The following is a 21,181-nucleotide window of genomic DNA, read 5'->3' as shown; positions in this document are numbered from 1 at the left end:
TGGAGCTGGGAGAGTCGAGGGTAGAAGAGAGTGAAGAGCCAAAGGCTATCCTGGGCCTGCACTGAAGATGAAAAATTCACAGTGAATTTTGGAGTAGGAGTAGGAGTTTGGAGCGGTTGGAAACAATTTTTCCTGTTGGAGCAATACCCACATCTGCTGACCCGTTTAGTCTTAAGACAACTTAATGAGATGAAAACATGAATTTCCATTTTACAGATGGGCAAACCAAGACCAGAAAGAAGGGAGAGGTCGGGAGGCCAAGGAGGGAGGATCGCTTGAACCCAAGAAGTTTGAGGCTGCAGTGAGCTATGATCGCTCCCACTCACTCCGGCGTGGGCGAGAGCGCCAGACCCTATCTCTAAAAAAGGGAGAGGGGGAAGGGAGAGGTACCCTAAGGACCTAGACATCCCTCCAACCAAGGGATCCTGTGGGCTGGGGAGTGTCTTGGCACTGTGGGCATGGATGGGCTTCACCTGGGTGACTGAGAAAGGGTCTTTTCTGTCTGACCTGGGTATGCCAGAGATGGGGAAACTGAGGCCCCTTGGGGGGTGGGGAATGGGAATGACTGCAAAAGTCTCTCACAGTGAGGCTGGGGCAGCCAAGGAGTCTCCCGGATCTGCAAAGTTGTGCCTTTCGAAGAGGAGAGATTCAGAGGAGGGGCCGGGCGCGGTGGCTCACGCCTGGAATCCCAGCAGTTTGAGAGGTCGAGGCAGGTGGATCACCTGAGGTCAGGAGTTTGAGATCACCCTGGCCAACATGGTGAAACCCTGACTCTACTAAAAATACAAAAAAAAAAAAAAAATTAACTGGGCACGGTAGTGCATGCCTGTAATCCTAGCTACTTGGGAGGCTGAGACAGGAGAATCACTTGAACCCAGGAGGCGGAGGGTGCAGTGAGCCAAGATTGCGCCATTGCACTCCAACCTGGGCAACAAGAGTGAAACTCCATCTCAAAAAAAAAAAAAAGAGAGAGAGATTCAGGGGAGGCTCCAGAGGGGTTATTTCTAAGTGGTGTGGAGAGAAGGAAGGTGGACCCCTTGTCTGCGCTGCTCCAGACACTATTCACTTTCCTCCCCTCCCACCTAGGCCCTAGTCCAGCCTCTCTGAAACACCCAGGCCAAGCCCCTCCCCTGCTCTAAATGCTGCTATGGCTCCCTATTACCCTCTGGGTAGAGGCTGAGCCCTTCATCCTGGCATTTGAGGACCCTTTGCCGCTCAGCCTCAGTCATTCCTCCCCACTCCTCCTGCCATGGCCCCCTGAACATGGCTGGTGACAGAACGCACCCCCGCTGCACCCCATCCTTGCCCCTCAAACGCCACCTCCTCCCTGAAGTCTTCCGTGCTCTCTCTCCATCTGCTTCCATTGCCTTGCCCAGGCGTTACCTTGATTACGACCCCTCCCCACTAAACACACACACTGCCCCTCACTCGGGGGAGCTCCGGTGGGAGGCAGGGGCAGAAGGGCACTGGGCTTTGTAACCCTCCTTTCCCCACCAAGAGCCTTAGCCCAGGGTCCAGTGGAAATGATACACAGGTTTGTAGACTCCTCAGAAAGCAAAACCCAGGCTCCATCACCATCAGCCAAGACCATGCCGGGCACAGTGCCTGGCACGGGAAGTCACCCAAGAGCTGGTGCCAGGCGGTGTCTTACAATTTGGTGTCTGCACAGGCCCAGAAAGATGACACGACACCCTGAGTCTCGCAGCTTGACGTGCCCAGGATCATTCATTCATTTATTCATTATTCATTCATTTATTCTGTGCCTATGTGCCGAGCTCCGGTTCTGCGCTCAGCACCTGACAGGCCTCACCTTACAGAGTCCTCCAAACACTTCTAGGGGCCAGGCGCGGTGGCTCACACCTGTAATCCCAGCACTTTAGCACTTTGGGAGGCCGAGGCGGGCGGCTTAGGTCACGAGTTCGAGACCAGCCTGGCCAACGTGGTAAAACCCCATCTCTACTAAAATTACAAAAAGTAGCTGGGCGTGGTGGCACACGCCTGTAATCCCAGCTACTCGGAAGGCTGAGGCAGAAGAATTGCTTGAACCCAGGAGGCGGAGGTTGCAGGGAGCCGAGATCAAACCACTGCACTGCAGCCTGGGTGACAGAGCGAGACTCCATCTCAAACAAAACAAAACAAAACGAACATCCACTTCTAGGGTCCCATTTGATAGATGACGAAACTGAGGTCCAGGGAGGTCAAACTGTCAGACGCTGGGCATCTTAAAGCCCCTTGCCCATTCTCAGGTTTGGTTTGACTCTGGGCCAAGTCCTGCCGCGGGGAGATAAGCATGGGAGGTAGGGGTCCTGCCAGGGGGCCACCTCCATGACCCCTGTGTGCACAGAGAGGGGTTTCGGGAAGGCAACATTGCTCAAAGCAGCTGCCACATCTGAGCAGTGAAGGACACACAGATGGACAAATTTGTCTCTTTCCAGGGCAATCAGAAGGGCAGTGGGGTGGCCGAGGGTGCTGGGATGTCCCACAGCCACCAAGACTCGTGAAGAAAGAGACAGTAGGCCGGGCGCGGTGGCTCAAGACTAATCCCAGCACTTCGGGAGGCCGAGACGGGCGGATCACGAGGTCAGGAGATCGAGACCATCCTGGCTGACACGGTGAAACCCCGTCTCTACTAAAAAATACAAAAAACTAGCCGGGCGAGGTGGCGGGCGCCTGTAGTCCCAGCTACTCGGGAGGCTGAGGCAGGAGAATGGCGTGAACCCGGGAGGCGGAGCTTGCAGTGAGCTGAGATCCGGCCACTGCACTCCAGCCTGGGCGGCAGAGCGAGACTCCGTCTCAAAAAAAAAAAAAAAAAAAAAAAGAGACAGCAAAGTCCTAAAGGTCCTGGTCTCTCCCTCACTGGCCAAGAGACAGAAGCTGGACCCTCTGCCCCTCCCCGCACTGTCCCAGTGTGGGGGGCTGTCCGTCTCCAGGAACCCCAGGCTCTGGCTTTGGGGATGGGAGGTGGTGTCTGGGGCTGTGACGGCCCAGCCACCAGCTTCCCCTGGAATCTGAGCCTCGATTCCAGGGTCCCACGGTCCATTCCAGGATCTATTCTGGGATTCTGTTATTCAATTCCGGATCCTATTCCAGAATGCTGAGAGTTGATTAAACTACGTCCCCCACGGACACTGCTGTCACACTCGTGCGGGAACCAGAAAGGGGGGGGCCGCCCTCGCTTCAGAAAGCGGTGGTATCAGGCCGGGCGGTTGGCAGGGGGGCTCCCCTGTGCCAGGAGGAGGGAGGAGAAGCAGAAAGTTAGCAAATGACCTGGGTCACTCACCTCCTGGCTTATAAAGAGACAGAAGGGTTCACTCTTACACGCAGGTGTTTTTTGGGTGGGGGAAACAGGGCACAGGAAAGACGGTGGTTGTCTTGGTGTCTCATGTGACCCAGCTCCTCCCCGACTCCCAGGCTGTGCTCGTGCGGGCGTGTGCAGGCACGTGAGCCGCCTGGGTGGGCTTTTCCAGCACGGGGCGAACCTCGTGCTCCAGCTCCCTGCAGAGCAGCCGTCAGCAAGAGCTCAGATGAGCGAGCATGCTCAGACGTGGCTGGCAGGCCAAGGGGGTCTTCCTCCCCAGCAGCCCCTATCTGCCCCTCACCAGCCTCCCATTCTCATTCCGAAAGGCTGGCTCCATTTCTGCAGGCATTCCCGGGAAAAGGTGGCACACCCTACAGTTCTTGCCTTTGCTAAGCAGGTGGGTGTTCGACACAGAGGCTGATGATCCTGGGGAGAGAGAAATGTGATGTGTGTCCACCAAGAAACACCCTTGAGGATCTGTATTTGTCTCAGCAGACGCTGGAAACAACCCAAGTGTTTCCCAGTAGGGGAACAGATGAGTAAATGATGTATTTGCATCCCGGAATACTAGACAGCAGTGAAAAAGTCCAAGGCACTGACACACACAGCAACACGCGTGATTCCTTCTTCTTCTTTTTTTGTTTTTTTTTGTACTGGGTCTTGTTCTGTCACCCAGGCTGCAGTGCAGTGGTGCGATCATAGTGAGGTAAGAGGTGAGACTCGACTCAGGAGGCGGGGCTGAGATACGGGACCAAATTGAAGACTAGCTAAAACAGGATGGAGTCGAAGCAGCTCTCCCTGAGACACGCCCACCAGGGTGCCACGTCAGTTTACTGTTGCCACGGCAACACCTAGATGGTACCACCCTTTCCATGGCAATGACCCAATGACCTGACACTTCCCACTCTTTTCTTAGAAATTTCTGCATAATCTGCCCCTTAATTTAAATGTAATTAAAAGTGGGGGTTGGGCGTGGTATGCTTACACCTGTAATTCCAGCACTTTCAGAGGCCAAGATGGACAGATCACCTCAGGTCAGGAGTTCAAGACCAGCCTTACCAACATAGTGAAACCCCGTCTCTACTAAAAATACAAAAATTAGCTGGGCGTGGTGGCGCGCACCTGTAACCCCAGCTACTCGGGAGGCTGAGGCAGGAGAATCACTTGAACCCAGAAGGCAGAGGTTGCAGTGAGCTGAGATTGTGCCACTGCACTCCAGCCTGGGTGACAGAGTGAGACTCCATCTCAAAAAAAAAAAAAAAGAAAAAGAAAAAGAAAAGAAAAGAAAGTAATAAAGAATGGCTACTGCATAAAGCAGCCACCTGGGCTGCTTGTTGGCTATTTTTACGGTTACTCCTTGATCATATGCTAAACTAGGGATGGATTATTCATGAGCTTTCTGGAAAAGGGGTGGGCAGTTCCTGGAGCTGAAGGGTCCTCCACTTTTAGGATAATTTCCTGACATTGACATGGCATTTGTAAACCGTCATGGCACGGATGGGAGTGTCTGAAGATACTGTCTCAAAATAAAAGCGAGACTCTGTCTCAAAAAATAAACAAAAAACAAAACCAAGTGGGTACAAATACACCTGCAGAACTGCTTCTGAACTGCTGCTCTGGGCTCACTGCCCATGGGGTGGTCCTGGTCTGCAGAGAGCATGACCTCCACCTCTATTTACACTGCCACTGCAATAAAAGCTGCTAACACCACCGGCTTGCCCTTGAATTCTTTCCTGGGTGAAGCCAAGAACCCACCCAGGCTAAGCCCTTGTCTTCTCTGCATCAATAGCTCACTGCAGCCTCAACCTCCTGGGCTCAAATGCTCCTCCCACGTCCGCCTCCTCAGTAGCTAGGACTCCAGGCACAAGCCACCACGCCTGGCTAGTTTTCTTATTTTTTGTAGAGACAGGGTCTTGCTATGTTGCCCAGGCTGGTCTCGAACTCCTGGGCTCAAGCGATCCTCTGGTCTCAGCCTCCCAAAGTGCCGGGATTACATGTGAGCCACCATGCCTGGCCTTCCATACCTGAATCTCATCATCATTATATTAAGTGAAACAGGCCAGGTCCAGTATCTCGTGCCTGTAATCCCAGCACTTTGGGAGGACGAGGCAGGCAGATCACTTGAGGTCAGGAGTTCGAGACCAGCCTCGCTAACATGGTGAAACCCTCTCTCTACTAAAAATACAAAAAATTAGCTGGGTGTGGTGGCAGACGCCTATAATGCCAGCTACTTGGGAGGCAAAGGCACGAGATTTTGAATCAGGGAGGCAGAGGTTGCAGTGAGCCAAGACCGTGCCACTGCACTCCAGCCTGGGCGACAGAGTGAGACTCTGTCTCAAAAGGCCGGGAACGGTGGTTCACACCTGTAATCCCAGCACTTTGGCAGGCCGAGACGGGCAAATCATGAGGTCAGGAGCTCGAGACCATCCTGGCTAACATGGTGAAACCCCGTCTCTACTGAAAATACAAAAACATTAGCCGGGCGTGGTGGTGGGTGCCTGTAGTGCCAGCTACTCGGGAGGCTGAGGCAGGAGAATGGCGTGAACCCAGGGAGGCGGAGCTTGCCGTGAGCTGAGATCGCGCCACTGCACTCCAGCCTGGGCGACAGAGCAAGACTCCATCTCAAAAAAAAAAAAAAAAAAAAAAAGAAAGAAAGAAAATAAATAAATAAACAATAAATAAAAGTACTACACACTTACAGAAAAGTGCATGGAACACAAATACTGACAAAACAAATACCCTCATTACCACTACCCAGCTGGTCCTCTGGAATCCACCCCATGCCATGCTATTAAGCCCAACCCTTTCCTTTCTGCTGAAGGAGGCACTGTCTGGTTGTCGGTAACATGCCTTTGCTTTTCTTCATGGTTTTACTGGGCACGGTGGTGTGCCCTTGAAATTCCAGCTACTCAGCAGGCTGAGGCAGGAGGATCACTTGAACCCAGGAGCTCGAGACCAGCCTGGGTGACACAGTGACACCCCGTCTGAAAAAAACAAAATTCTCCATGGTTTTGCCATTTATAAATATGTCCCTAAAGCACTAGGTGTGGTTTTTTTTTTTCTTTCTTTTTTTCTTTGCCTGTTTTCCATTTAACCTAACATAAATGGGATAATAGTCTGTCATCTTTTTTTTTTTTTTTTTTTTTTTGAGACGGAGTCTCGCTCTGTCGCCCAGGCTGGAGTGCAGTGGCCGGATCTCAGCTCACTGCAAGCTCCGCCTCCCGGGTTCACGCCATTCTCCTGCCTCAGCCTCCCGAGTAGCTGGGACTACAGGCGTCCACCACATCGCCCAGCTAGTTTTTGGTATTTTTTTAGTAGAGACGGGGTTTCACCGCGTTAGCCAGGATGGTCTCGATCTCCTGACCTCGTGATCCACCCGTCTCGGCCTCCCAAAGTGCTGGGATTACAGGCTTGAGCCACCGCGCCCGGCCTAGTCTGTCATCTTTTATGTGTGCCTTCTTGTTTCACTTTTTTTTTTTTTTTTTGAGATAGAGTCTTTCTCTGTCGCCCAAGTTGGAGTGCAGTGGCGCAATCTCGGCTCACTGCAAGCTCCGTCTCCTGGGTTCAAGTGATTCTTGTGCCTCAGCCTCCCAAGTAGCTGGGATTACAGGCACACGACACCATGCCTGGCTAACTGTTTGTATTTTGAGTAGTGATGGGGTTTCACCATGTTGGTCAGCCTGGTCTCGAACTCCTGACCTTAGGTAATCCCACCTCTGCCTCCCAAAGTGCTGGGATTACAGGCGTAAGCCACCACGCCCAGCCTGGTCTCCCCTCTCTCTTCTTCTTCTTTTTTTTTTTTTTTTTTTGAGATGGAGTCTCGCTCTGTCGCCCAGGCTGGAGTGCAGTGGCACGATCTTGGCTCACTGCAAGCTCCGCCTCCCGGGTTCTCGCCATTCTCCTGCCTCAGCCTCCCAAGTAGCTGGGACTACAGGCGCCTGCCACCTCGCCCGGCTAGTTTTTTATATTTTTAGTAGAGACGGGGTTTCACCGTGTTAGCCAGGATGGTCTCGATCTCCTGACCTCATGATCCGCCCGCCTCAGCCTCCCAAAGTCTGGTCTCCCCTCTTTCCAATGGGGCTAGCAGCAGCCGCAGCCTCCCAGGCTGACATGGCAGCGAGGTGAGGTCATCCAGCTGTGCTGGGGAATTACGACAATGTCTATCCCATGCCTCTTATTGAAAGCTGGGGAAACTGAGGCCCAGACAGAGAAGGACATTGCTTAAGATCCCACCTGCCACCCCTGAGCTGCCACTGAAGAGAGACCTCAAACCCCACAATGTGGATGTACTGTGACCCTGCGTGTCTGTGCCCATTTTCCCCCTCGTGAACAGGCTTGCTGTATCTCCCATTTTTGTGTTATCGCAGGGCCTTACGTGAAGTAACATAGAGCATGTGATATATTATGGATATAGACAAATAACTGGATTTATCATTGGATGTATCAATGTAGTGGCTTAACTGTACATTTATTTATTTTATTTTATTTTATTTATTTTTTGAGACACAGTCTCGCTCTGTCGCCCAGGCTGGAGTGCAGTGGCGCGATCTCAGCTCACTGCAAGCTCCGCCTCCCGGGTTCACGCCATTCTCCCGCCTCAGCCTCCCGAGTAGCTGAGATTACAGGCGCCCGCCACCATGCCTGGTTAATTTTTTTGTATTTTTAGTAGAGATGGCGTTTCACCGTGTTAGCCAGGATGGTCTCAATCTCCTGACCTCGTGATCCTCCCATCTCGGCCTCCCAAAGTACTGGGATTACAGGCATGAGCCGCTGCGCCTAGCCAATTTATTTATTTAAAAAAAAATTTTTTGAGACAGAGTCTGGCTCTGTCGCCCAGGCTGGAGTACAATGGTGCAATCTCAGCTCACCACAACCTCCGCCTCCCGGATCCAAGCCAGTGTCGTGCCTCAGCCTCCCAAGTAGCTGGGATTATAGGCGCCTGCCACCATGCCCAGCTAATTTTTTGTGTGTTTAGTAGAGACGGGGTTTCACCATGTTGGCCAGACCGGTCTTGAACTCCTGACCTTAAGTTATCTGCCCACCTTGGCCTCCCAAAGTGCTGGGATCACAGGCGTGAGCCACAGATTTACTTATTTTTTTAATTAAAACAAAATTTTTGAGACAGAGTCTCGCTCTGTCACCCAGGCTGGAGTGCAATGGCGTGATCTCAGCTCACTGCAACCTCCGCCTCCTGGGTTAGAGTGATTCTCCTGTCTCAGCCTCCCAAGTAGCTGGGATTACAGGCATGTGCCACCATGCCTGGCTAATTTTTGTATTTTTAGTAGAGATGGGTTTCATCATGTTGGCCAGGCTGGTTTTGAACTCCTGACCTCAGGTGATCCGCTCCATCTTGGCCTCCTAAAGTGCTGGGATTACAGGTGTGAGCCACTGTGCCTGGCCCTTAAGTGTAAATTTAAATCTTGCCTTTCTCTTGCTTTAGATTCTAGACTCCAGATCTGTGCTGTCAGATATGACACAGACCGTGGGTCTAGAATATTCTAGACCTATTGCTGTCCATGATACAGTAGTTGACCTCTCTGGTCTAGAACAGTCTACATCCCATATGGTAGCTGGGCTGCAGTCTAGAACACTCTGGATCTGTGCTGTGTAGCCCAACAGCTGACACCTGGTCTAGAACATGCTGGATTGCACTGTCCAATACTGTAACCATTAGCCACATGTGGTAGTTTAGGTTTAAATTTCAATTTACTAAAACTAAGTAACATTAAAAATCAGTTTCTTGGCCAGGCATGGTGGCTCATGCCTGTAATCCCAGCACCTTGGGAGGCCAAGATGGGCAGATCACCTGAGGTCAGGAGTTTGAGACCAGCCTGATCAACATGGTGAAATGCCATCTCCACTAAAAATACAAAAATTAGCCGGGCGTGGGTGCGCACCTGTAATCCCAGCTACTCAGGAGGCTGAGGCAGAGGATTTCTTGAATCCAGGAGGCGGACGTTGCAGTGAGCCAAGATCGCACCAGTGCACTCCAGCCTGGGGTACAGAGCCTCTGTCTCAAAAATATAATAAATAGGCCGGGCGCGGTGGCTCAAGCCTGTAATCCCAGCACTTTGGGAGGCCGAGGCGGGCGGATCACGAGGTCAGGAGATCGAGACCATCCTGGCTAACACGGTGAAACCCCGTCTCTACTAAAAATACAAAAAACTAGCCGGGCGCGGTGGCGGGTGCCTGTAGTCCCAGCTACTCGGGAGGCTGAGGCAGGAGAATGGCGTAAACCCGGGAGGCGGAGCTTGCAGTGAGCTGAGATCCAGCCACTGCACTCCAGCCTGGGTGACAGAGCAAGACTCCGTCTCAAAAAAAAAAAAAAAAAAAAAAAAAATATATATAAAAATTGGCCGGGCGCGGTGGCTCAAGCCTGTAATCCCAGCACTTTGGGAGGCCGAGACGGGCGGATCACGAGGTCAGAAGATCGAGACCATCCTGGCTAACACGGTGAAACCCCGTCTCTACTAAAAAATACAAAAAACTAGCCGGGCGAGGTGGCGGGCGCCTGTAGTCCCAGCTACTCGGGAGGCTGAGGCAGGAGAAGGGCGTAAACCCGGGAGGCGGAGCTTGCAGTGAGCCGAGATCGCACCACTGCACTCCAGCCTGGGTGACAGAGCCAGACTCCGTCTCAAAAAAAAAATAAAATAAAATAAAAATAAATAAATAAATAAATAAATAAATAAGTTTCTGAGTCACACTTGTCCCAGGTCAAAGGCTCAGCAGCCACACGGAGCTAGTAATCAGCACACCGCACAGCAAAGGCAGAGAATGTATCCACCATTGCAAACGTTCCATGGATAGCGCTGGTCTAGAACAGCCTTCAGCAAACTTCAGTCCATTCTGGGCCCCTCCTGTTTTTGTTTTTGTTTGTTTTCGTTTGAAACAGGGTCTCACTGCATTGCCCAGGCTAGAGTACAGTGGTGCAATCCTAGCTCACTATAGCCTCAACCTCGTGGGCTCAAGTGATCCTCCTGTCTCAGCCTCCCAAGTAGTTGGGACTACAGGTACACGCCACCATGCCCAGGTAGTTTTTAAAATTTTTTGTAGAGATGGAGTCTCTCTATGTTAACCAAGTGGGTCTGGAACTCCTGGGCTCAAGCAATCCTCCTGCCTCAGCCTCCCAAAACACTGGGATTACAGGTGTGAGAACCACCACACCTGGTCTTGAAAATTATTAATGAGCTATTTCACATCCAATTTTTCCATACTAAATGTTGAAAATCTGGTGTATATTGTTCTCTCACAGATTTGGACATTTAATTTCTTTTTTTTTTCCCCCCCCGAGATGGCGTCTCTCTCTGTCACCCAGGCTGGAGTGCAGTGGCAAGATCTCTGCTCACTGCAACCTCTGCCTCCCAGGTTCAAGCAATTCTCCTGCCTCAGCCTCCCGAATAGCTGGGATTATAGGCACGCCACCACCATACTCAGTTAATTTTTGTATTTTCAGTAGACATGGGGTTTCATCATGTTGGCCAGGCTGGTCTTGAACTCCTGACCTCATGATCCGCCTGCCTCACCCTCCCAAAGTGCTGGGATTATAGGCATGAGCCACTGCACCCTGGACATTTAATTTCTATCAGCAACCCTTGATCTATATGCGCATTTTATAAAATTGACGAAAAGGTAGAATCATGGCCAGGCATAGTGGCTCACACCTGTGGTCCCAACACTTCGGAGGCTGAGGCAGGAGGATTGCTTGAGCCCCAGAATTCGAGACCAGCCTGGACAATGTAGCAAGACCTTATCTCAACAAAAAAATTAAAAATTAGCCAGGTGTGGTGGCACATACCTGTGGTCCCAGCTACTTGGGAAGCTGAGGCAGGAGAATTGCTTGAGCCCGGGAGTTTGAGGCTGCAGTGAGCCATGATCTTGCCACCGTACTCCAGCCTGGGCAACAGAGCAAGACCCTATGTCTAAAAATAAAATAAAATAAAATAAAATAAAATACATATATATTTAGCCAGTCTTTGATGACTTACGCCTGTAATCCCAGAACTTTGGGACCTGTAATCCCAGCACTTTGGGAGGCTGAGGCGCAGGAGGATCATTTGAGGCCGGAAGAATCACTTGAGGTCAGGAGTTCGAGACCAGCCTGGTCAAGATGGCAAAACCCCATCTCTACTAAAAACACAAAAATTAGCCGAGCTTGGTGGTGGGCACCCGTGATCCCAGCTACTTGGGAGGCTGAGGCAGGAGAATTGCTTGAACCCAGGAGGTGGAGGTTGCAACGAGCCAAGATCACGCCCCTGCACTCCAGCCTGGGTGATGGAGAGAGACTCTGTCTCAATAAATAAATAAAAATAAAGAAATATATATAGAGAGAGAGAGAGACTGCATGTTGAAATGATAAGAAATGGGATATATTGGGTTCAAAAGAAATATATTATTAAAATTAATGTCACCTGTTTCTTTTTTACTTTTTAAATATTGCTTCTGGAACATGTTAAATTATATATGTGGCTCACATTCTGTTTCTATTAGATAACACTGTTCCAGAACATCACCTGCTTCTTATCTTCCTAGGCAAGGTCTCTCCCACCCAGGCACTGTGGACACTGGGGCCGGATCATTCTCTGGGGTGGGGCCATCCTGGGCACTGCAGGGTGCTGAGTAGCGTCCCTGGCCTCCACCCACTCCATGCCAGGAGCACCCCCAAGTCGTGACAACCACAAATGTCCCCAGACATTGCCCAGTGTCCCCTGGGGGCTGGATCACTCCTGATTGAGACCCCTCCCCAGGTTAGGGGATTCCACGGACCCCCAAGAAACTCTGTGTCCCATGACCCTCTCCCCTGCCGAGGTCCCAGGAGGCTGCACAGATTAAAATCTGCACCCTGGCCGGGTGCGGTGGCTCAAGCCTGTAATCCCAGCACTTTGGGAGGCTGAGACGGGTGGATCACGAAGTCAGGAGATCGAGACCATCCTGGCGAACACAGTGAAACCCCGTCTCTACTAAAACTACAAAAAACTAGCCGGGCGAGGTGGCGGCGCCTGTAGTCCCAGCTACTCGGGAGGCTGAGGCAGGAGAATGGCGGGAACCTGGGAGGCGGAGCTTGCAGTGAGCCGAGGTTCGGCCACTGCACTCCAGCCTGGGCAACAGAGCGAGACTCCGTCTCAAAAAAAAAAAAAAAAAAAAAAATCTGCACCCTGAGTGGGGAGGGAGAGAGGAGGTGAGTTCCAGGAGCTGGGGTCCTCCTGGTTTCTACCCATTGGGAGCTTATTCTGGTGTCTGATGTGAGCAGGGGGAGGAGTCAACTTTCTCCCCAAAGTAATGAACACAGGATCTATCCCCCTGGGCACTGTGGACATTGCGGCTGAATTGCTTTCTGGGGTGGGGCCGTCCTGGGCACTGCAGGGTGCTGAGTAGGGTCCCTGGCCTCCACCCACTCCATGGCAGGTTCATCCCCTCCCCAAGTCGTGCTCCCCAAGTTGTGACAATCACAGATGTCCACGGACAGCAGCCAGTGTCCTGGGGCAGGGGCAGGATCGCCCCGGTTGAGATCCCTCCTTACCTAACCTAACCTCCATCATTAGTTGACAGAGGCTCCCATGAGTTCCCACTCAACAGCACGCTGGGCATGTTCTGGCCTCCAAATCTTGGTAAGTTTTGTCCCCACCCACCCCCATCTCCACCTCCATCTGTCAAAATCCTTCCATCCTCCTTCAAGAAGCCATCCTGTCCGCCCTTCACTAAATCGTCCACACAGACTGCCTGCTTCTCCCTCAGGGTGCTGTCCCTGGGTCACCCTGACATTTGGCCATTGGTTCTGTGGTCACCCCTGGAGTGAGTTTGATGGTGGCTCCCCAAAAGATAAATCCAGACTGATCACAGTGGCTCATGTCTGCAGTCCCAGCGCTTTGGGAGGCCAAGGCAGGAGGATCGCTTGAGCCCAGGAGTTCAAGACCAGTCTGGGCAACATAGTGAGACTCTATCTCTACAAAAAATAAAAAATTAGCCAGGCAGGGTAGCGTATGCCTGTAGTCCTAGCTACTCAGGAGGCTGAGGCAGGAAGATTGCTTCAGTCTAGGAGGTCGAGGCTGCAAAAAGCTATGATTGCAACACTGCACTCCAGCCTGGGCGACAGAGCAATACTCTGTCTCTAAAAAAATAAAAAATAAATATATATTATATTATACATATAATATATAATACATTATATATAATATATAATATATATAATTTAATATGTATTATATATAAAATATATATATATAAAACCCAAATCCTAGCTCTGGGGACCTGTGGATGTGCCCTTATTTAGAAAAGAGATCTTTTGTAGATGTAATTAAATTAAGGATCTTGAGATAAAATTATCCTGGATGTAGGCTGAGCCCTAAATCCAATGAGAAGTGTCCTTCTAAGAGAAAGGCAAAGGGGCACAGACACAAGCCGGGTGCAGTGGCTCACACCTGTAATCCCAGCACTTTGGGAGGCCAAGGCAGGAGAATCGCTTGAGGTCAGGGGTTCGAGACCAGCCTGGGCAACATAGGGAGACTCCTGTCTCTACAAGAAAAAAAATAAATAAAATTAATCAAATATTTAAAATTTAAAAATCACAGGGCTGGGCATGGTGGCTCATGCCCATAATCCCAGCACGTTGGGAGGCCAAGGCGGGCTGATCACCTGAGGTCAGGAGTTGGAGACCAGCCTGACCAACATGGGGAAACCCCATCTCTACTAAAAATACAAAATTAGCCAGGCGTGGTGACGCATGCCTGTAATCCCAGCTACTCAGGAAGGCTGAGGCAGGAGAATCGCTTGAACCCGCGAGGCAGAGGTTGCAGTGAGCCCAGATTGCGCCACTGCACTCCAGCCTGGGCAACAAGAGCGAAACTCGGTCTCAATAAGAATAATAATAACAATAATAAATAATGGAAATAATCAAACCAGATCATTCCTCTGCTTGCTACTCTCCCCTGGTCCCCATCACCCTTGGAACAAAATTCAAGCTGTTCACTGTGGTGGTCCTGTCTCTGCTTCCTCCACCCACTCTCCCCCTCACTCCCCCTCACTCACTCTTCTTCACTCCTCTGACCTCAGTGGTCCTCACATGCTTCGGGCATGGTTCAGCCTCAGGGCCTTTGCACTGGCTGTTCCCTCTGCCAGCAACACCCTTCCTGCAGAGAGTGCACGACTCCCTCCTCTCCAGACCATCTCCTCAGAGAGGCCTTCCCTGACCACCCTGTCTAAATGGAACTCCCAGCCAGGCACAATCCGGTGGCTCACGCTTGTAATCCCAGCACTTTGGGAGGCAGAGGTAGGAGGCTCACTTGATCCCAGGAATTTGAGACCAGCCTGGGCTACAGAGTGAGGCCCCCATCTCTGCAAAAAGTTTAAAAATTAGTGGAGCATGCCATGAGCTATGATCGTGCCATGAGCTATGATTGTGCCACTGCACTCCAGCCTGGGAGACACAGCAAAACTTTGTCTCAGAAAAAAAAATAATAAGGCCGGGCGCAGTGGCTCACACCTGTAATCCCCGCACTTTAGGAGGCCGAGGCGGGTGGATCACTTGAGGTCGGGAGTTTGAGACTAGCCTGGTCAACATGGTGAAACCCCGTCTCTACTAAAAATACAAAAACTGGTGTGGTGTGGTGTCATATGCCTGTAATCCCAGCTACTCAGGAGGCTGAGGCAGGAGAATCGCTTGAACCCAGGAGGTGGAGGTTGCAGTGAGCCGAGATCACACCACTGCACTCCAGCCTGGGTGACAGAGTTAGGCTCCGTCTCAAAAAAAAATTAATAATAATAATAATAGCAATAAATGAAACCTCCATCCTGAGTCATTGCTCTAAAGTCATCCCATTTCTTATCTCAATGTTGTTCTCACTGGCTTGCTTATTTTCTGTTTGTACGCTATCCTCATTCTGCCATAAGTCAGATGCTCAGTAAATGCTGAATGAACGAAGGGGTGTGGAGGACTCAGCCAGGGACTGTCCTTGAGGGGCTCCCAATCTGGGGGGAGTCAGAGCCACACACAGACACCCCCAGCCCTGAGAGGTCAGGGATGAGCAGAAGGAGGAGACAACTGGGTGTTATCTTGAAAGTAGGATAGAAATTCTCCAGGCGGGAGAGGCAGTTACCTACAAATACTTTAGGGGTTGGCGCCCTGGCTGGGTCGTCAGTGTCTGGAGAGTGAGAAATTTTTAGAAACTAAGGATGGCCAAGGACCAGAATATAAGGGCTTAACATCTCCAAAAATAGTATCCACTTTGCACCTTTCTTTTTTTTTTTTTTTTTTTTTTTTTTGAGACAGGGTCTTGTTCTATCACCCAGGCTGGAGTGCAGAGGCACGATCTCGGCTCACTGCAACCTCTGCCTCCTACACTGCAACCTCTGCCTCCTAGATTCAAGTGATTCTCCTGCCTCAGCCTACCGAGTAGCTGGGATTACAGGCCCCTGCCACCACGCCCAGCTAATTTTTGTACTTTCAGCAGGGATGGGGTTTCACCATGTTGGCCAAGCTGGTCTCGAACTCCTGACCTCAGATGATCCACTCGTCTCCGCCTCCCAAAGTGCTGGGATTACAGGCATGAGCCACCGCACCTGGCCCACCTTCACTTCTTTTTTTTTTTTTTTTTTTTTTTTTTTGAGAAGGAGTCTCACTCTGTCGCCCAGGCTGGAGTGCAGTGGCCGGATCTCGGCTCACTGCAAGCTCCGCCTCCCAGGTTTACGCCATTCTCCTGCCTCAGCCTCCCGAGTAGCTGGGACTACAGGCGCCCGCCACCTCGCCCGGCTAGTTTTTTTGTATTTTTTAGTAGAGACGGGGTTTCACCGTGTTAGCCAGGATGGTCTCGATCTCCTGACCTCGTGATCCGCCCGCCTCGGCCTCCCAAAGTGCTGGGATTACAGGCGTGAGCCACCGCGCCCGGCCCCACCTTCACTTCTTTAAATCTTTGCAGCCTGGTTAGGTGGAGAAAGTGCTACCCATATTGGAGATAAGGAAAACTGAGGTTTGAGGTGAAAGACGCTTGCTGAAGATTACACAGCTTGGGAGAGGGGAAGTTAAGATTTGAACTCAGGAGAACGCAGAGGTGGAAGCAGAGAGGAGGCAACAAATAAGAGGGCAGGATGTGGGGGCCATGAGCTCTGGGGGTGAGGAGGAGGGAGGAGAAGAAGCTGATGCCCAGGGACTGAGGGAAAGAAACTGGTTCGAAAAAAGCAGAGTCAGGGGGCGGTGGGCTCAATGGCTCACGCCTGTAATCCTAGCACTTTGGGAGGCCGAGGCAGGTGGATCACTTGAGGTCAGGAGTTCAAAACCAGCCTAGTCAACGTGGTAAAACCCCAACTTTACCAAAAATACAAAAATTAGCCAGGCGTGGTGGCTCATGCTTGTAATCCCAGCTACTCAGGAGACTGAGGAAGGAGAATCACTTGAACCCACAAGGCAGAAGTTGCAGTGAGCTGAGATCAAGCCACTGCACTCCAGCCTGGGCAACAGAGTGAGACTCTGTCTCAAAAAAAATTGGGGGGTCGGCCGGGTGCGGTGGTTCAAGCCTGTAATCCCAGCACTTTGGGAGGCCGAGATGGGTGGATCATGAGGTCAGGAGATCGAGACCATCCTGGCTAACCCAGTGAAACCCCGTCTCTATTAAAAAATACAAAAAACTAGCCAGGCGAGGTGGCGGGCACCTGTAGTCTCAGCTACTTGGGAGGCTGAGGCAGGAGAATGGCGTGAACCCGGGAGGCGGAGCTTGCAATGAGTTGAGATCTGGCCACTGCACTCCAGGCTGGGCTGAGTGAGACTCCGTCTCAAAAAAAAAAAACAAAAACAAAAAACCGGGGGTGTCCCATAGCCAGTTTGAGCCCCATTGGGTCTAGGGGGATGGGGACTGGGGGATGGCCACAGGAGTCACTCAGGAGGTAACCAGTCGCAGAACTGGTGATGGGAGTTTAGCATAGTGTGGGGTAAATTGTAGGTACTTGATAAAAATTTGTTGGATGGATGGAAAGAAGTGTAGATGGGTGAATGGATGTGTGGGTGAATGGGAGGATAGATAGGTAGATGGATGTATACATGAATTAATAGACGGATGGGTGGAAGAGTGAGTGATGAATGAATGGATGGATGGAAGGGTAGATGGGTGGACAGATGAATGGATAGACAAGTGGGTGGATGGGTAATGGATAGATGGATGAATGGATGGATGGGTGAGTGGATGGATGGATGGATAAAAGGGCAAATGGGTGAACAGATGGATGGATATATGGGTAGGTAGATAGATAAGTGAGTGACTTGATGGATGAATGGTAGATGGATGGATGTGTGGGTGAATGGATGGGTGTATGGCTGAATGGGAGAACGGATGGATGCATAACAGATGTGTAGGTGGGTGGGTAGGCAATGAGTATATGGGTGAATGAATGGATGGATGGGTGGATGAGTGAGTGATAGATGAATGGATGGATGGATGAATTGATGGGTGGATGGATGGATGGATGAATTGATGGGTGGACAGGTGGATGGATGGGTGGATGAATGGATGGAAGAATGGATGAGTGTGTGAATGGATGGATGAAAGGGTAGATGGGTGGATGGGTGGATGGATAGATGGGTGGGTGAATGGATGGATGGATGGGTAGATGGATGGAAGTGTGGCTTGATGAGAGGATGGGTGGATGATGGATGTGTGGGTGGGTAGGTGGATGAGTAGATGGGTGAATGAATGGGTGACAGGTAGATGGGTGATAGGTAGGCAGGTAAGTAGACACATGGGTAGATGGGTGATGGGTGGATGGAAGGGTGCATGAATGGATGGAAGCTATGAATTTATGGGCTGAGCCAGGGAGAGTAGGCAGGGAGAAAGGACAGAGGCCCCTCAAGATGGATGCAGAGAAGGAGCTGCTGGTGATTGCGGCATCTCCTCATCTCAAAGTGGACTCAGATCCCGGACACCAACCTGGCAAGAAGGGCACAAGACTTCATGGCTCTTGGTCCTTCCACCCTCTTCCATCTTTCCTCCTGGCTGCCAACAGAGTACAGAGCCCAGCTTTGGCACCCAACAGGAAGAGAACTGGTTCTAAGGTCCCTAAGGCCTCAGACAGTGGAATAGAGACTGGGTTTGGGTCTCGGTTACCTTCATCAGGGAAATGAGGACAAAGGAATGATGGAGAAGTGCTTAGCTGGGGGGACTCCTTAGAAGTGTTGGTAAATCTCCATGTATATACAGATTTCTCTGGACAGAAGGACCACAGCTTCCACCCAGGACCTGATGCCATGCAAAAACGTGGTTCATTAAACTTAGAGGAATTAGGCAACAGTACAGGGTCTGGAGTCAGACCACAAAGGTCCAAATCCCCACTCTGCAGCTTGCAGGCTACCTAACCTTGGACAAGTCCAGTATTGAGTTGCTTTGTCCCTTGAATTCCTCCCTCCACCTTTTCCCACCCTGCTTTGCACCCCTGGGCTCCTGGTGCTAGAATGTGGTGGAAATGATGGTGTGTATTCTGAGGCTAGGGCTTAAAGGGGACTGTGGCTTCCTCCTTGATCGCTCTGATTATGTGCTCTGGGGGAAGATGCCATGTTGTGAGGAAGCTCAAGCAGTGCTGTGGAGAAGCCCACGTGGTGATAAACTGAGGCCTCCCGCCAACAGTCACTAGAGGGAGCCAGCTTGGAAGCAGATTCCTCAACCACAAGCTCCTGCTGATATCTTGGCTGTAACCTCCCTGAGCCAGGATCATGCAGCAAACTCACTCCCAAATTCCTGACCCCTGGTAGTTATGAGATAACAAGTGTTTATTGTTTGAAGTCTTTATTTTGGGGATAATTTGTTATGCAGCAATAAATAACTACTATGGTCCCTAGAACTCTGCTGTGCCCCTGGGCACTCATCTGTATGAACTGACCTGCCCTCCAGCTTCTGGCTGGTTTAATTTTTTGTTTGGTTGTGGGGTTTTTTTCTTTCTTTTTTTTTATGTTTTTTTTTTTTTTAGCTTCTGGTTGGTTTGGGGAAGCACTCACAGAAGGTCCAAGATGAAGAGTGAATTCAGGGAATTTACCGCAGACTCTAGATCCCTTTTACACATGCTGTTCCTTCTACCTGGAGTGCCTTCCATGCCATCTTTCAGGTTTCTTCTCAAATGTCATATCCTCAGTGAAGCCCTCCATTGAGCACCTTCTCTATAGATTGCTGCCCCACCCTGTCCTGTTATTCTCTTCCAGTGCTGAAGATCAGAGAGGTTAAGTCACTGGCTCACTGTCACACAGCAAGGATGGAGCTGAGCAACGAGCCCACAGATGTGGCCACCAGACCCCACGCTCTAACTTGCATCACGTCACACCCAAAAGAGGGGCTCTCTATTCTTCAAGACGAAGCAGAGGCCACCCCCAGGCCCAGAACCTTCCAATGCTCATTGAGAATCAAGTCAAACTCATGCCATGACCTCAGGTCCCTGGAGGGCGCACGTCAGATTTCCTAAAGTCAGCCAAGCACGAAGACTATAAATGCCCTGAAGTCCCTGGATGCTGAAAGTTCCCTGAGAATTCTGGAGGGAAGGGTGAGCTCCCTGCCCCAGAGCTTGCAATGTGGGGCACCATGGCTCACTGTGATTCCTTCAGTCTCCATCAAGAGGCATGGCCTGGGGACCTGGATCAGCTGGCTCAGGGTGAACCACTCATCCTTCACTGGGGGCAGGGGACTCCTGACCACCCAAAGAGGACAAAGCTGACCAGGAGAGACTCGTGCTAAGCGTGCTGGCTGGGCGTGCTGGCTCACATCTGTAATCCCAGCACTTTGGGAGACCGAAGCAGGAGGAGCGCTGGAGCCAGGAGTTCAGGATCAGCCTGGGCAATATAATGAGACCCCATCTCTACAAAAATTAAAAAATTAGCCAGGTGTGATGGCATGCACCTATTGTCCCAGCGACTCAGGAGGCCGAGGTGGGAGGATCACTTGACCCCAGGAGGTGGAGGCTGCAGTGAGCCATTGTACTCCAGCCTGGGCAACAGAGCAAGACCCTGTCTCAAAAAATAAAAATAAGGAGAGACTCATGAGAGACAGCACCCAGGTCAGCCTCCTCTGCAGAAAGAAATAATGATCAAGGAGTCCCTGTGTTGGCCGGGCACAGTGGCTCAGGCCTGTAATTCTAGCACTTTGGGAGGCCGAGGTGGGCAGATCCCTTGAGGTCAAGAGTTTGAGACCAGCCTGGCCAATATGGCAAAACCCCGTTTCTACTAAAAATACAAAAATTAGCCAGGCATGGTGGCGCGTGCCTGTAATCCCAGCTACTTGGGAAGCTGAGGCAGGAGAATCGTTTGAACCTGGGAGCCAGAGGTTGCAGTGAACTGAGATCACGACACTGCACTCCAGCCTGGGTGACAGAGCAAGACTCCATCTCAAAAAAAAAAAAAAAAAAAAAGCCCTTGTGTTAAGGAACTCTGGCTCCAATTGCACCATAAAGACAAGTGAGGAAAATCCTTTTCCTTTTTATAGTGAGAAACCAGCATGGTCTACGCTTCTCCCCGTGGTCTACACAACCCTCAGCAACCAGCCCTGTCACCTCCCCTGTCCTTCTCCCCGTTTCTTTCTCCACCTCCTCACTCTGTTCCAGCCACACAGGCCTCCTCCCTGTTCCTCCAACATGACAGGCATGGTCCTGCCCCAGGGCCTTGGCATGTGCTGTGCCCTCTGCCTGCTAATGCTTCCTTATCCTTCAGGCCTCAACCCAAAGACACTGACACACTGGGCCAGGTGCCCTTGTGCAGTACACAACCTGCACAACCACACACAACCACTCTGGTATAAAATATAGAGCACGGCACACAGTAGGCACTCAATAAATGCACACTCTGATGATGATTTCTATCCCTCTGCTCCTCATACCTCTTTCTGAGTCCAGAGACACACAGAATTCAGACAATCTCAGGAACAGCCTTGG

At 51.0% G+C, this 21,181-nt stretch overlaps 1 protein-coding gene across 27 annotated transcripts in view; it reads right to left on the bottom strand.

The window, feature by feature from the left end:
- Nucleotides 1–21,181, bottom strand: part of CELF5 (CUGBP Elav-like family member 5) — a 78,362-nt gene that overhangs the window by 28,117 nt on the left and 29,064 nt on the right. The gene's annotated exons all lie outside the window — the stretch shown is intronic.

Source organism: Macaca mulatta, chromosome 19, assembly GCF_049350105.2.
Source record: "Macaca mulatta isolate MMU2019108-1 chromosome 19, T2T-MMU8v2.0, whole genome shotgun sequence".
Lineage (NCBI taxonomy): Eukaryota > Metazoa > Chordata > Mammalia > Primates > Cercopithecidae > Macaca > Macaca mulatta.
The sequence above is the reverse complement of the archived record's forward strand: the minus strand, read 5'-3'. Positions and strand labels throughout refer to the sequence as shown.